Source organism: Meleagris gallopavo, chromosome 12, assembly GCF_000146605.3.
Source record: "Meleagris gallopavo isolate NT-WF06-2002-E0010 breed Aviagen turkey brand Nicholas breeding stock chromosome 12, Turkey_5.1, whole genome shotgun sequence".
Taxonomy (NCBI): domain Eukaryota; kingdom Metazoa; phylum Chordata; class Aves; order Galliformes; family Phasianidae; genus Meleagris; species Meleagris gallopavo.
Window position 1 is genome coordinate 11,829,045 of NC_015022.2, and position 13,829 is coordinate 11,842,873.

A 13,829-nucleotide genomic window follows, 5' to 3' on the forward strand; every position below is an offset into this window, starting at 1 on the left:
AAAAAAAAAAAAAAAAGAAGAAAACGAACCAACAAAACATCCAAACTCTTCACGATATTTCAGGCACGTTCCCTGCAGTGCTCTGTAGCATAGCTGCACAGCCAGCTGCATGAGCACCAACATGAGGGAAGAGCACTGTAGAAAGGGAAAGGGCCTTAAACCAGCACAGCCCCAACACACCCACTCTGATGAAGATTACAGAAGAAATGGCCTCTCTTTGTATTAGCTAAACATTGCTGAACTTAAGATCACCTCCAGTGACTTCATATTACTGCTCAATTCAGAAATGTTTCTTGTCATAAGAAGCCTGCAGAGCTGTGTCCCGCCATGCTAAGTCCTCTCCTTCCGACCCTTTCAGACCATCTCAACCACTAGCACAGGTCCAATTGTTCCCCTCTCACTACTGCACATCCTCAGAGAGGAAATTACTTTGCACAACAAGCAACAGAGAACCACCTTAAAGGGGACCAGTGATTGTAATACATACAGAACTGAGGCTTGTGAGAGCTGGTTACATTCCCCTGGACATTGGGTTCTCTGGGAGAAGAGAGAGCTCTCCCAGTAATTCACAAAGAAAGTAACAAAATACTTACGAACCTCCTTTCCCTCCAGAGTAGGCACCACAATACTGTGCTATTGGGTTTTTTCTTTCTTTTTTTTTTTTAATTAAAATGTTTGTGTTACTCGTTTCAAAGAGCTGATACTCTAGCTTTATAGGCTTGAAATGTTAATCAGTAAGATCAGAGAGCAGCATCTAGTAGGATTAAACACACAAGGTTTAGGAGCCCCAAAATGCCAGGCTGCAGTCAGCCTTCCTTTCATCCATTCTCCTTAAGGAAAAGATCTCCTGAATTCAAGTTGTCCTCACACCTCCTTCCCATTCTGACACGTCCATTTCAACAGCATTTACTCACACCTCATCCTAAAGTTTCTCCTACTGCAAATTACATCATCTTACTCAAAGCTGTCAATACTGAGACATCTTTTAGCAGGTGCATAGCCAACCAAAATGCAGTCTGGACCACGCTGATGCCAGCTTTGGAAATGCTTCTCCAAGAGAAAGCAGAGAGCTGAGTTTAAGGTGCTCTTCACTGTCAAGGAAGACTGAGCAATGCACTGACAGGTATCAACATACTCTCATCTCAGATCTGATTCCAATTTTTAAACAAGTGTTTAAAGATATTCCCTCCTTTACCACAGTCACATTTATAATGGAACAGTTCATTTAAACCAGTGCTAATGGTCATCTCCCCTCGTCCTAAAGAAGCAAGGAAGAAACTACACAAAAAAAAAAACACAACAACAAAAACAGGCATTGGTGCTGCTTAAGCATATAAAGCTTCATCCCAGGTCCAAACACAAGCAAGATACAAAGCTGTGTAGATTAAAAACACATTTCACTTTATAGAACATACAGGTACGGATGTCTGGTACCACTTGTATCACCGTGTGAAAAGGCACGTTGGTACAAAGAGCAAAATGCATTCCTCTCCAGGTTTATCCAAATAAATAGCAAATACAGGCCTAAGAAAAGAGCTCTGCTGAGTCTTGCTGCAGAAGCCTCCCAAGTGCTGACTGTTACAGGTCACCACAGCAGGAGCCACAGAAACAGGGAGCAGCTGCTTAGGTGCCCCACTGAAAGCAGGGCTCTGCTCAGGGTACAAAACCCCAGGACACAGCAAGCTACAAAATGGCCCTGTTATTTTGTTTTTTACCCTACTGCTCTCTCCCAAAAGGTTCCAATTCACATTCACTGAGCGGCGGCTTGGAGCTTTAAGGCATTGCCCCGTCCCAGCTACTTGCTGTAGACCCAAGGAGAGCTGGCAGAGCTGAGCAGGGGCCTCAGTCCTTATGGCCAGGCCTGCACACAGACATGGCATTCCTGCCTACAACACTACAGCTGGTTCAGATTTGCCAGCATAGCTGCATGTGTAGTTACACTCTGATCCAGTTTCATCAGAATCCTCTGGGTTAAAAAAAAAAGTGAGTATGGTTAAGGACCAACTATGCAAGCAAATCTGGAAGGGCAGTGACCTCTTTGCGTAGCAGCAGAGCACACAGCTGCTGCGTGTTTGTGCACACAGGAGTTCTCCAGCTCCCGCAGCAGCAGGAGATCCCAGGCACGAAAGCTTTCCGCTGATTCCACCAAACCTCTTCCTGCTCACAGCTGAATGTGGCTTTAAGATGCGATTTGAACTACTGAAGCAGAATTTATGTAATGACTTCATATTGAAAACATAATATTCAAACTAGTGACCAAAGACTTGCATAACGTGTTCTCGCAACTCATTTGACAAGTCATCTAATATCTACTTATGCTTATGCTCCAGTCTATTCTTGTTGAACAGCTTTTTATTTTTGTTTCATGCATCGATTTATTTTAGGCTCAAAGACAACAAGCACTTCTATTACATGCTCCTAACAGGAGCTTTACAAAACAAAAAATTAAAGAGTTATAGGAATTCTTCCCTCCACTTCTACATCTAAGTAGGCAGTGAGGTCAGATCCTGAAGAATTAAAGTATGGACCCTCAAGGAAGCACACCCCCCCCCCACAGTGTATATCCCACATTTAAGATGGGAAGCAGACCGAGAGCCTGCATGGCTCAGAATCACACATAATGCAGCTTCAGAAATGGAGGGTGGACAGAAAGCACAGCACAGGTGTTAAGGAAGGGAAAAAAGGAAGGGAAGAAGCATCAGTAACTTTCTCAGCTGATCTGAGCCAGAAGACAAACCAGTGTCACCTCATTGCAGGAGCCAGGAACACCTGGTACAGACAAAGCCCTCAGTGTGGAAGAGTTTACATTGTCAACTCCAGCTGTCTGCTCTTGTACTCAAGGTTACAAGAGGAACAAGACAAGTATTCCACTACAATCCCTTTGCTCTTACTAGGCAAAAATAAAGACGCAGACTCTATACTGGTATCAAGAAGATCACTGATAATGAGGATTCAGCTTCTCACGCTTGTCTGCATGCACTATTAATAGATGCTACTTTACTTACTTGTGGCCACATTCAACCTTTGTAAAGTAGGGATTACAAGAGCCAAAGAAGAGCTTCTGTACAGCAAGGCACCTTTGAAACTCTCATTCACCTCAAACAAAAGCATCAAGTTACTTGCAGACACCATTGCACCTACGAGCAGACAGCAGAAGCCAAAGCATATTTTCCTGATTTCATTTCCAAACCTTTAGTACCTTCGCCATACCAAGCGAAGGGGTAATTCCATGACGTTCACTACTGCACCTTAAAAATAACAAGCACAGTACCAGGTATGTTTCATTGTGATTCCTCATAGCAGTCAATCTGTTTACATGGGATTTCAAAGAGGCAGAGCACAGACAAAAGGAGTTTCATGAAAGTGTCAGAATTCCGGAAAGCTGCCATGCAGAGCTGCTGGCTTTGGCTGCGTGATGCTGGGGTAACATCTGGTAAGTGCTGCAGCACCAAAAGGGCTCAATGCAGCACTCTGTGTAAAACCTTCAAGAATATTCCTCCTAGAGCAGAAAAACAGCCACCTCAAGTCAAGGTGCTAAAGCATGCCAAGGTTTATTATTTTCAGTACTACTTTTTTTATTATGTCTTACTTATAGTTTTTTGCTTGTTTGTTTTAAAACAAGTGCAGTTGGATTTCTTAGTTCACCAAGACTCACAGTGCAGCATTACCAGCATCAGGCCCTTGAGCACGACATTACCCAAACCTGATGAGATTCAAAGAAAGTTTTTCTCTGGCTGAGAATCCAAGAGTTTCTTCACATTACTCCCAATAGTACAATGCACCTGGAGGCAACCCCAAGAAACCCCAGCCCAGAGAAGCACACAGAGGCTTTCAGAAACACCACCACGTGTTCTGTGCTCTCCTGTGATGCTTATCTGAAAGGCTGCCCTTTCTGGAGAGGTCAAACTGCATGCAAGTAACAAACAAAACCAAAAACCCACATACCACAAAAATCACTTCTAGGGTTGAAGAGAAAAAAGAGCAGATAGCCCTCAGAGCAAGACATGTACTTGTTTACAGCGAGACAACATGGATCTTTAATGAAGGGAACTGGTTGAACATTAGAAGCGCAAAGAGCAATACAATAACACAGTTGCTTCACATAAAGTGAAGACAATCTTCAAGTGTGCTACCGACCAGGAAAAGAGAACCAAAAAAGAGCATGCCAGCATGTTATGCTTCTGCAAGCTGCTTTTGCATTGGTATATCTGGGCGAGCTGTGAGAAGCACGGGAAGCAGCCCAAGGAACGCCCAGCACCACCAGCACTCAGGACAAAGGTGAGGAAAGCTCCTTTCTCCCAAGGCACGAGGCTGCACTGCTCAGCTCAGCCCTCCCATGATTAAAGGCAGGAGGCTGCAGGCCTGCCTTCCCCTTTGGGAAGCTGGCTCTGCAACAAGCGTGCCACAGACACCTTCCATGAAGTCACAATGGTGATAGAACACACCACTGCTAGGAAAAGAGCATTAATTTTAGGTAGTGCAGCTCAGGCATCTCTCTGCTCGAAAGCAATAAAGATCCAGGAGTTACACCCATGAGAACAGCAAACCATCTCAGCAATTACTTCCCAACTCACACGAGTCACAGCTGCACCACATCAGGCACTGCTGATGGGCTCCTCTCTGCCCCAGCACAAACTGCAGGGAGTGCTATCTCACAGCTGAGCTTTGGCATTGAAGTGCCTGAGGCCAAAGACAGCATGAGTCCTCAAGCTACTCTCTATATTTTCAATCACAGCCCTATAAATAAAGTGTTTATTTGAAACTGTAGAAATGCCTTCTTTTAAGATGTCCTGGAAGAGATGAGAAAGCTGCTCTGAAGCGGGCAGGACAGAGCTACGTGCAGCCCACCATGCTATCATGCACTGCAGCCATTTCAGAAGTCAGTGGATGTGTAAAATTAGAGGATTCTAGAATTTCCAATATTCCCTTTGGGCACCAGATGGAAGTTTAATGGATGAACAAGGAAGGTGGCTCCATAAACTATCACTGATGCCATTTTAGAACAGGACTGGGTTTACAAACTGATAAAAAACACTTAAGGAAGATCAAACATTTACAAGATTACCCATACAATTATTAAAAGAATAGACTTGGATTCAGTAATCGCTTCCTTTGAGATTCAGAGAGAAGTGATCTTTTCTCAATACAGCATGTTTCACTTATTTTAAGCATATCAAGCCCAGAAGAGATAAAAGCTGCTTTAACACAACTTCCCAAAATAGACAGCTTCTTGCTAACAAAACACCTGTTGCTCAGAACTGGCAGTAAGCACAAAACACATTATAATTTGTTTTTGTAAACAGCACTATGTAGAATTTTAATTAGCTTATAATGCTACAGCTCTACGTGGGCCTAATGCTAAGGGAGGTCCTGCTTTAATATGAGGGTTCCTGGATGTCAATAAATAAAAGGATCATCATCACTTCTGGCTAGGGCAGCTTGAATTCAGCTTAACTTCCAAGAACATTGTGATTACCATGCACGACGTGTTGTTCTATTTAGAATTATGCACTATGTCTAATTTAAGTGTCCAAAATTATACAATACTCTTACTGTGGTTCGATGGGGAATTTAACCTAAAGCTAAAACCTGACCAAACAAAGAGGGTATTTAGGGACAACTTTTTGGCAAAAGAGGTATAATATTCCCTTTGGCAAAGCTGCATTCCTGGTCTTTTGGAACGCAGTTAAATTTAGCCAACGACTCCAAGGTGCTACTTTGCTTTAACCCTAATGTGATTCTAGGCTTTCTGTTGTTGTTGTGATTGAAATAATAATTAAGGAAAAAAGCACAAGAGAAGACAGCTTACATGTCTCCAAACAAGCTACTGAACACACAAATATCAAAACCAATGACCCTGCAGAAAACACTGGAAAATACAGCTGATCAGTAAGCATCATGCTGGGCAACTGGTATTTATCTATCACTCCATATTTACTGACAAAGGGATGAATACATCAACTAACTACTCATTCTAACCATTAAGTTCTGTGTCTTCCCTTACCTTCCTTTCAGCTGTCACTTACACTGTTTGAAACACTGCAGCACACGAACAGCCAAGTGCAGCCAGCACATGTATATACAACACATATTTCCCTGTGACCAATGCAAAGATATGGGTATTTGGGGCATTACATCAGCTTCAGATGCTTCTGACACAATGCTGCTGTGCCAGGCACTCATCTGCCTTGAAGACTTTGCTCTTCAAAAGCCTGGGCCTGTTCCTGCTCCTGCGCCTGGTTCCTGGTGCAGCTCCACAGTTTTGTGCCAGGGCAGTCAAGGAAGCAGTGCTCTACAGCAAAAAAGTGGAAGTATCAAATCAATATGGGAACCAAACTTCCACACCACTGCCCAGCCACAGCGTACGGAGAAACACAAGCTGCACGTGGCACCGAGAGGGCAGAGGGACAACGAAGACCAAGTTGCCTTGCGTCAGCCTTAAGTGAGCAAAGCGGTGTCACATTAACACGCAAGGAGTTAAGGAACAACTGGCAACGTGCAGAGCGTAAGGCATTCTGCCTTCTGAAGGTTTCTAGAACTACACTGTTTGCTCAGATGGAAAGATTGTCAGTGTTTAGGAAAAACCTAAGAATTCTTGAAAGAAACATAATTGATGACACCTGGCATTTTCCCTCACTGCTATCACAGAACAGACAATCTTTGTTTTCATTAATACTTTTAAGACCACACAGAAGAGACTGCATACATTTCAGTTCCTCAACCTGAGCAGGATGGGAGCCAGAGCTGTCTTGCTTGGAAGCTGGCAGTCTTTACACTGCAAGTACCAGGGCATCCTTTTTACTTACTAATACTCACTTCAGGTACAACACTAAACTGCTTTTCTGACAAGCAAGTTTGCTACTCACTCCATTTTCAGACAAGACTTTACTACATGGTCGTGCATTTCTAGTACAATGTCTCTCCCACTTACTGTCCAGAACACTTAGATCAGCAAATTAGGAGCACAATAGCCTAAAAATAGCATGGCTGGATGCCACTGCCTCCCATTTGTTGTGATGGTACCTTTGTACAGAGTTCTTTCTACAATTCTACATAGAAAAATACAGCCATAAATAGCATTAAGGGAGGGACTCGTATCCAAAAGGACCAAGCTGTTAAGCTGCGCTTTGGGATTTCCCCTTTTTCCACTAAGCATATAAGAAAATTACATTTTTAAAAACACTTTGAACTATAACACTTTCTGAAGTACATCTGATTTCTTCCCTTACCACAGTGACTGTATTCTCTGGTGGAATACATCGACACATGACAGAGTAACACCTTTCAGAGAAAGGAAAATTCATCTTATAAAGAAATAGAAAAGCAAGGAAAACAAGCCAGACCTCACTTCAATTAGTTTGCTTGGCATACTAAAGCCAGCTCCCTCTTCATCCATTCCAAAGTACGATTCAAAGCCTGTTCACAAGATACCAAACCTCATTTTGGACAGCTGCGTGGCTTTATCACGACACTCATTCCCTTCCACTGACAAGCACTGGCCAATGGGACTTCTATCAGGAAACAATGGATAAAGAGGACAATATATTCCCATTTATTACGGCATACGCTTACAAATACCCAGAGATCAGCAATACCAAGGCCCTTAAACTTGACCTACAGACACATTCACATGCACCACAGCCTCAGCTGCTGCCTTACATTAGGCTAATTCCATGAGTACCACCTGCTTGCTGCAGCTTGAAAAACACAAGTCCAATGCACCAGCATCATCTCCCAGAAGTCCCTCCTGTTTCACACTCCTTTCCCCAAGGGGAACACAAAAAAAGAACCACCACCGTTGAAGAATATTTTTATCCCTTTCACTTAAAAAACAAAAAAACACCAGCACCAATTTCAATGCCATAACCCAGCGTTTTAAGAGAAGATTTTCACCTATTGTAACAAACAACACCAAAGCTGCTTAAGGAAACCCCACAACACGACAATGTGTTTCACACCATATATACCACCCTGTGCAAGTTCCCCAGACAGAGCTACCAGGCCACGCAAAGAAATTCCAGCAAGTTCTTCACCTCAGGCCTTCACAGTGTAAGAAAGTACTGTCACAGCTGCACGAAGGACAGAAGCATCCCCCAGTAGAACAGACTGACAGTTGAAACACCAGGATTGTGCTGTGGGGGACCCGAGGTAGAAGGATAAGTAACAACTAATCAGGGATTTATTTACATACCAAATAACCACGGGTAAAATTAACACCACGACTTTGAAGAACGAGCTAATTGTTGCAGTAGAGACAGATCAAAATAAGTAAGACCAAATCAACCAGAAGTCTCACAGACACTAAGTTAGAGAAAGCAAGGGCAGGAAGGCAACAACCTGCTGAGTGACTGCAGCGTGAAATTAGAGTTATTCAGTTCTTCTGTTTCTTGGGAGGGGCAGTGTGGTTGTTTACCCTCCCTTCCCCCCTCCAAAAAAGAAAAACAAACTTAAAAGCAAGTCAGTTATTCTACTGCTGCACTCGGGAGTTTTCAGGCGGAATCAAAGCACTGAGCCAAGTTTGACGAGACTTTTTAGGAAGGCAAAACATCCACACAGGGCTGCGAGGCCTGCGCAAGCAATGCAGATGCTCCTTAACCTGGGGGTTGGTCTCAGCCCCAGCTCTGCTGGTCACACTCAGCCAGTTACATAACTAATAACACACCCACCGTGACCCATCCTTACTAATGCCTCCTTCCTGCTCTTCCACGATACTTCAGACAACCCCCACAAAACACACCGATTTCCAAACAATTCTCCAGTTGAGCAATTGACAAGTTGAGCAATTCTCCAGCCTCTTACCTAAAACTTCATCTAGGTAAGTCCTTCCATATCAGTACTTGTTTTCTGCAGGGGCAAAATGAAACCACTGTGATATCAAAAAGCACTAAAACAATTACTTTCCACCAAGATGACAATACTGGGTTGATAACTAGTTCTAACTAGCCCCTATAAAATCAGTTCATTCAATGACTTAGCACCAGTACCCAACAGAACATCACACCGTTATGATATGTGGACGGTCAGGTCCCAACACAAGGAGTCCGCAAACTTGAACTTGGAAACTTTGGGGGGTTGTTCACCCCACTCTTTTTTAAACACTCTCAGAACACAGCGAGTTCCTTTGCTTCTACCTTGATCGAGGTTCTGCTGCACAGAAATCATTCTATGTTAATTGCACTAAAGGTCTTGATTCCGTGTTCATTTTTGGAAAGCATCTTAAGTTTACATAGCAGAAATAGAGACAAATTCAGCTTCCTTTGCAGTCTCTTATCTGCCTGTAGGTTCTTGTCTCCTATTTCCAAAACTTTCAAGTCTTCAATGGAAAATATCTGTTTTCTCATGCAATATTTGTCTTTCATCAGTCCAATTCAGTGTTTATAGTTGATGGCACACACAGTCTGCTCTCCTGCCTTGTTTAAGCTAATGGCCAAAAGTTAAATCATTGTTTAAAAAACAAACAAAAAGACCAAAACACTCAACGCAAAACATTTAAACAAGCTGAGAGCACCTTACTTCTGCCCTCAAAAGTACTGCTATTAGGCTGCCACGCTAATTTGATAACAAAGTTTGTTTTCTTCCCTAATCCCTCCCATGGCTGAGAATGCATCAGCACCATGAATCACAGGACATGCCAGCAAAGCGTCATCTTCAACCCTGGGCTAGTTGAAGCATTCAGGTGGCTGCCAGGGCCTGCCAAGGCAGCCGTGCTGTTTATACTTCAGTGCCACAGATACAGGATTATTACATTTCAGGCTGACAAATACCATGTCCTGAAGGTTAGTGTGCTGTGACGCAAATGGATCCTGACAGGACAGAATGGCTGAGCAGGGGTGGTCTGCAGCTCAGAGGCAGCAACGGCTTCTGCAAGGCTGCTGAACCATTAACTTAAAGGAAGAACCACGCATTTAATGAAACTGTTGCTTCAAAAAGGAACTATTTTTATGAAATATGCAAGTGAACTTCTGCATTTAGTGTAAATAATACTCAAGTGATCGTCTAAAGTTGATCTAAATTTAACAAAAGATGGATTGCGCTAGGATTTAACTCACTTAATCTCAATGCATAATTCAATAGCCAGAAAAGTTACTTTCCTGATGGAAAAAACCAAACACCTGAGCTTCTGTCAGCAACTGCGGAACAAGCAAGCAAATACAACTTCATTGAGAAGAAATTGTTTTCTACACTGTCACAGCTTTGTTTTTGCTAATCGATTTAGCTCAAAAGCCCTATAAACACAGTTGGAAGTAGGGATCTGTTAAAAATATATCACCCCACCCCTTCAATTAAGGGCTGAGAAGCTTATGACACATCTGAGACATCCAACAAGAACAGGGAAGAAAGACTTAATGTTCCTGATATTTCTAAAAGGTAAAAAAAAAAAAGAAACGAAAGAAAAGAAAAAAAAAAGAAAAAAAAAGCAGGTTTAAAAAAGCCCAAACCTTTCATGCCTCTGTTAAATGGATTTAAAAGCAAGAAAAGACCTCGGTTATTTTTATTCCTTTGTAGGTCATGTGTAATTAACTGCTTATTTTCACAAAACGTTATTACAGTGTAAACATGGCCAGCCCCATCAGCTGCCCCACCCAGGAGGCCGACCATGTCCTGAGGAGCCCTGTACCTGTCTGGGGCCTTACCTCCAGCACCAGCCCTCTCTGCAACACCCCAGCTACAAGTATCAGCTCCACATCCTTCCTACAAACAGCCAGCTATTGAGCGAGCACAGCCCCACGCCTGAAACCAGGGACAGATGTTGGTTTTTTTTTTTATTATTATTTTATTTTTTGCAGGTAGGGCTGAAGTGTTCTAAGATGACATTATTCCCCCCTCCCACCCCTTTTCTGCCTTAGGCACAAAGCAATTAACAGAAATGATCACTAAACCACTCTGGGAATAGGGGGAAAAAGAAGAGGGAAGCACAGCCAGCCTGCTTGGCTCAGGCCACTCATTTAAAGCAATGCAAGTGAGTGTAGCTGGCTCTGCCAGCAGCACCCACAGGACCACTCTGGCAGGGAGCAGAAGGCACTCAGCAGGGACCATAAGCCCAACAGGGACCCTGAGCCCAGCTGCTGTTTGCAGGACAGGCCCACTGCCTAAGGCTGCAGGGCTTGGTTTACAAAGATCATCCCATGGGAGGTGCACGACCTTCACTAAGTCGTGTTAGCCAGAAGCAGAACATGGGGTGACCCTGCAGAGAGCCACCCACCCCAAAGCACTGGGAACTGGTGAGAACAGTCCTTCTCTGCATTGCCAACAGGATAACAGGCCCTGCAATTTGTACATGGCTTTACAATCACTCTAAGAATCTCTTACATCAGAGATGTGCCAGAACGGGATGCACAAGCAACAGACAAATCCCACAGCGCATTCACAGTGTTTAAGATGTGCAGATGGAGCACGTGCAAGGGAAGGTTTTATGAACAAGGAGCACTGGAGCAACCAATCAGCGTGGGGACAGCACAGCTCCAGCCCCAGCTCTGAATGCTGTAGCCCAAATACAGAAGCTGTACAGCTGTGCCAACAAAGCAGTACACTGATCCTTCAGGGCAGATTTGCTTTCTACAAACAGCCTGTATTAGAACTGCACACATGTGGTGAGAGACCAGCACTTCACTTCTATGCTGAATGAATCCAGCAAATTGATTCCAGATAACGTGTCTTCCCTAACTAAGTTGAGAGGTAGAGGGGACCAGAGAAGAATGGCTCCTCAGACACCAAGCACCATGAGCCAAAAGTCTGCCTGATGGATGCAGCCTTGTTCTGACTCTCAGCCTTTGGCCAAACACTTGAATTTACTTCAGTTTAACAAGTGTAACTCACATACACATAGCATCCATTTACAGAGATGGAAGGAAACTGTTTTATTGTTCTTGCCCCCACCTGAGACATGAAACCCATCCACTTGGCCCAGTGTCAGTTTTAAATTAAGAAATTACTCAAACCCCAGGTAGGAGTTGGACTCAATTATCCTTATGGGTCCCTTCCAAGCTGGGACATTCTATGATTCTAATCAAACTTATATATACACCCCTTTCTAAATTACCTCCCTTTAGACCAGAGAACTGGCTCACCCCTTGAGTGCATATAGTCACTGCTCATTCTATAGTATTTCCAAGGTATAAATATGACCTCCAGCATTAAAAACGCTGTAAGCAGATAGAAGATGGCAATTCAGACCTTCAAGCCAGCAAGACGCCACCACATCAGGATGCTTTGATGTAGTTTCAAAAAAGCAATCCGTACCCATCGCTTTGGGAGAAAGCAAAAGGGCTCAGTGCGAAACCGAAAGCGTGAGGGACGCTTTAACAACCACACTTTGCACAGTGCAAGATTCAACTATGGCTTTCCACAGCCGTTCTCTTATCTCGATTAGTCACACAAATCCCACCAAACTCTTCACTGAGGCTCAACAAGTATTAGGGCCACGCGTATCGCTTTCCGACTCCCAGGAGGAGCTGGGCACAGACAAGCGGTTTTGTAAAAAGAAAAAAAAAAGGACAGGAAATATTTAGGGAAGCAAGAAAACAGGCTGACCCCTTTGAAAGCATTGTTCTGTACGTGGCCTCATCCAACACACTTGTCAGAGAGACCAGAAGGACGGCGATTCACGGCCCTCTCACCGCAGCCCCGACTTCCTGGCTCGCACTTCCTGCTCCCCTCCCTCCCAGCCCTGTCCCATGCCACCCTGGCACACTGGGCTCATCCTGCTCCTCAACGTCCCTCCGATGCATAAAGTATCGCTAAAAATAGTGTTGGGAAGGGCCTTAAACGCCACGTCTGGGACAAGAGACTAAAAATAATCCTCCCTCTAAGCAGACACCCGCTGTCACCGGGCGATGCAGGGCTCTCAGGGCCCCGAAGGGAAGCCTGCTGGAAGGGCAAGAGACGTTCCCTGCCCGTGCGTGCTCCGACGGCCCCAGCCAAAGCTGATTAAAAAGGAGAAGAGAAAAAAAAATCGCCGTGCCTCGCATGGAGTTGTACGTATCTTTGTTCTGAGCGACATTCCTCTCGCCGAGCACAGCCGGCAGCAGAGCGGTCTGCCGTGCTGTAACAATGGACAATTGGAGACAAACGGCTCGGAGCAAACGCTATCGCTGAATAATCCAATCGCAGCTGTCATCGTTCGTTAGCTCCAATCTCATCAGAACGAGCGAAGTTGGGGCTAAAACCCAGCTCTCCCTCTCCGTAACATTGTGTAACTCCGGCACAGCGCATCGCCCCCGGTATTTCCGAATCCACGCTCTGCCCGCACGGCTCGACCTTCCCGGGCAGAGCAACGCGCTGCGAGGCGCCCGGCGACAAAAGAAACTCGGGCAAGTTTGAGCCCGGCACCCGATTTCCTGCCTAAAGAGCCCTTTTGTTCTGCTTCCCTGCAGAATGTTAATGTTCTGCCATCATTAGGAAGCAAAACAATGGAGAAAAGCCCCACGCGCGTGCACTTCGCCGCCCCGGGGGGCGAAGCGCGGCCACACGACGCGATTAGAAGGGGAAAATGCCTACCCACGGATCGCCACAATTTTCTGTTCGCTTCACCCCAGATTAACTTCACTTGGAGCTGTGCTGCGGAGCAACCGAGCCTGGCCGCGGCGCCCCGCCTACCTCACAGCTATTGGGCGAGGCGAGGAGGCCCCGCCTCCCCCGGCAGGACTGCGCTCGGCGATTGGCCGGGCCGTGTATCCATTATAGAAAGAACTTTTCCTTGCCAGCAGGTTAGGTTGGCCCGCTCCGAGCACTCTGGGCGAGCGGCTTCTTAAAGGGGCAGCGCCCCGCGAGGCTCGGCCCCACGCGTGCTCCGCCGGAGACCCCACGCGAGGCACGGCGTCGCCCCTCCG

General features: G+C 45.1%; 1 protein-coding gene across 3 annotated transcripts in view; it reads right to left on the minus strand.

Annotated features, from left to right (window-relative positions):
- The window catches only part of ZFAND6 (zinc finger AN1-type containing 6), a 42,960-nt gene that overhangs the window by 17,544 nt on the left and 11,587 nt on the right, over positions 1-13,829 (minus strand). The window contains exon 1 of one of the 3 annotated variants that reach the window (XM_003209518.4): positions 13,498-13,597. The exons of 1 other annotated variant lie outside the window; for it this stretch is intronic. The gene's annotated coding sequence lies outside the window, so the exon portion shown is untranslated. Of the gene's footprint in view, positions 1-3,703; positions 3,709-13,497; positions 13,598-13,829 lie in introns of those variants that run through there. One more of the 3 variants, XM_010717469.3, reaches the window with a different exon arrangement.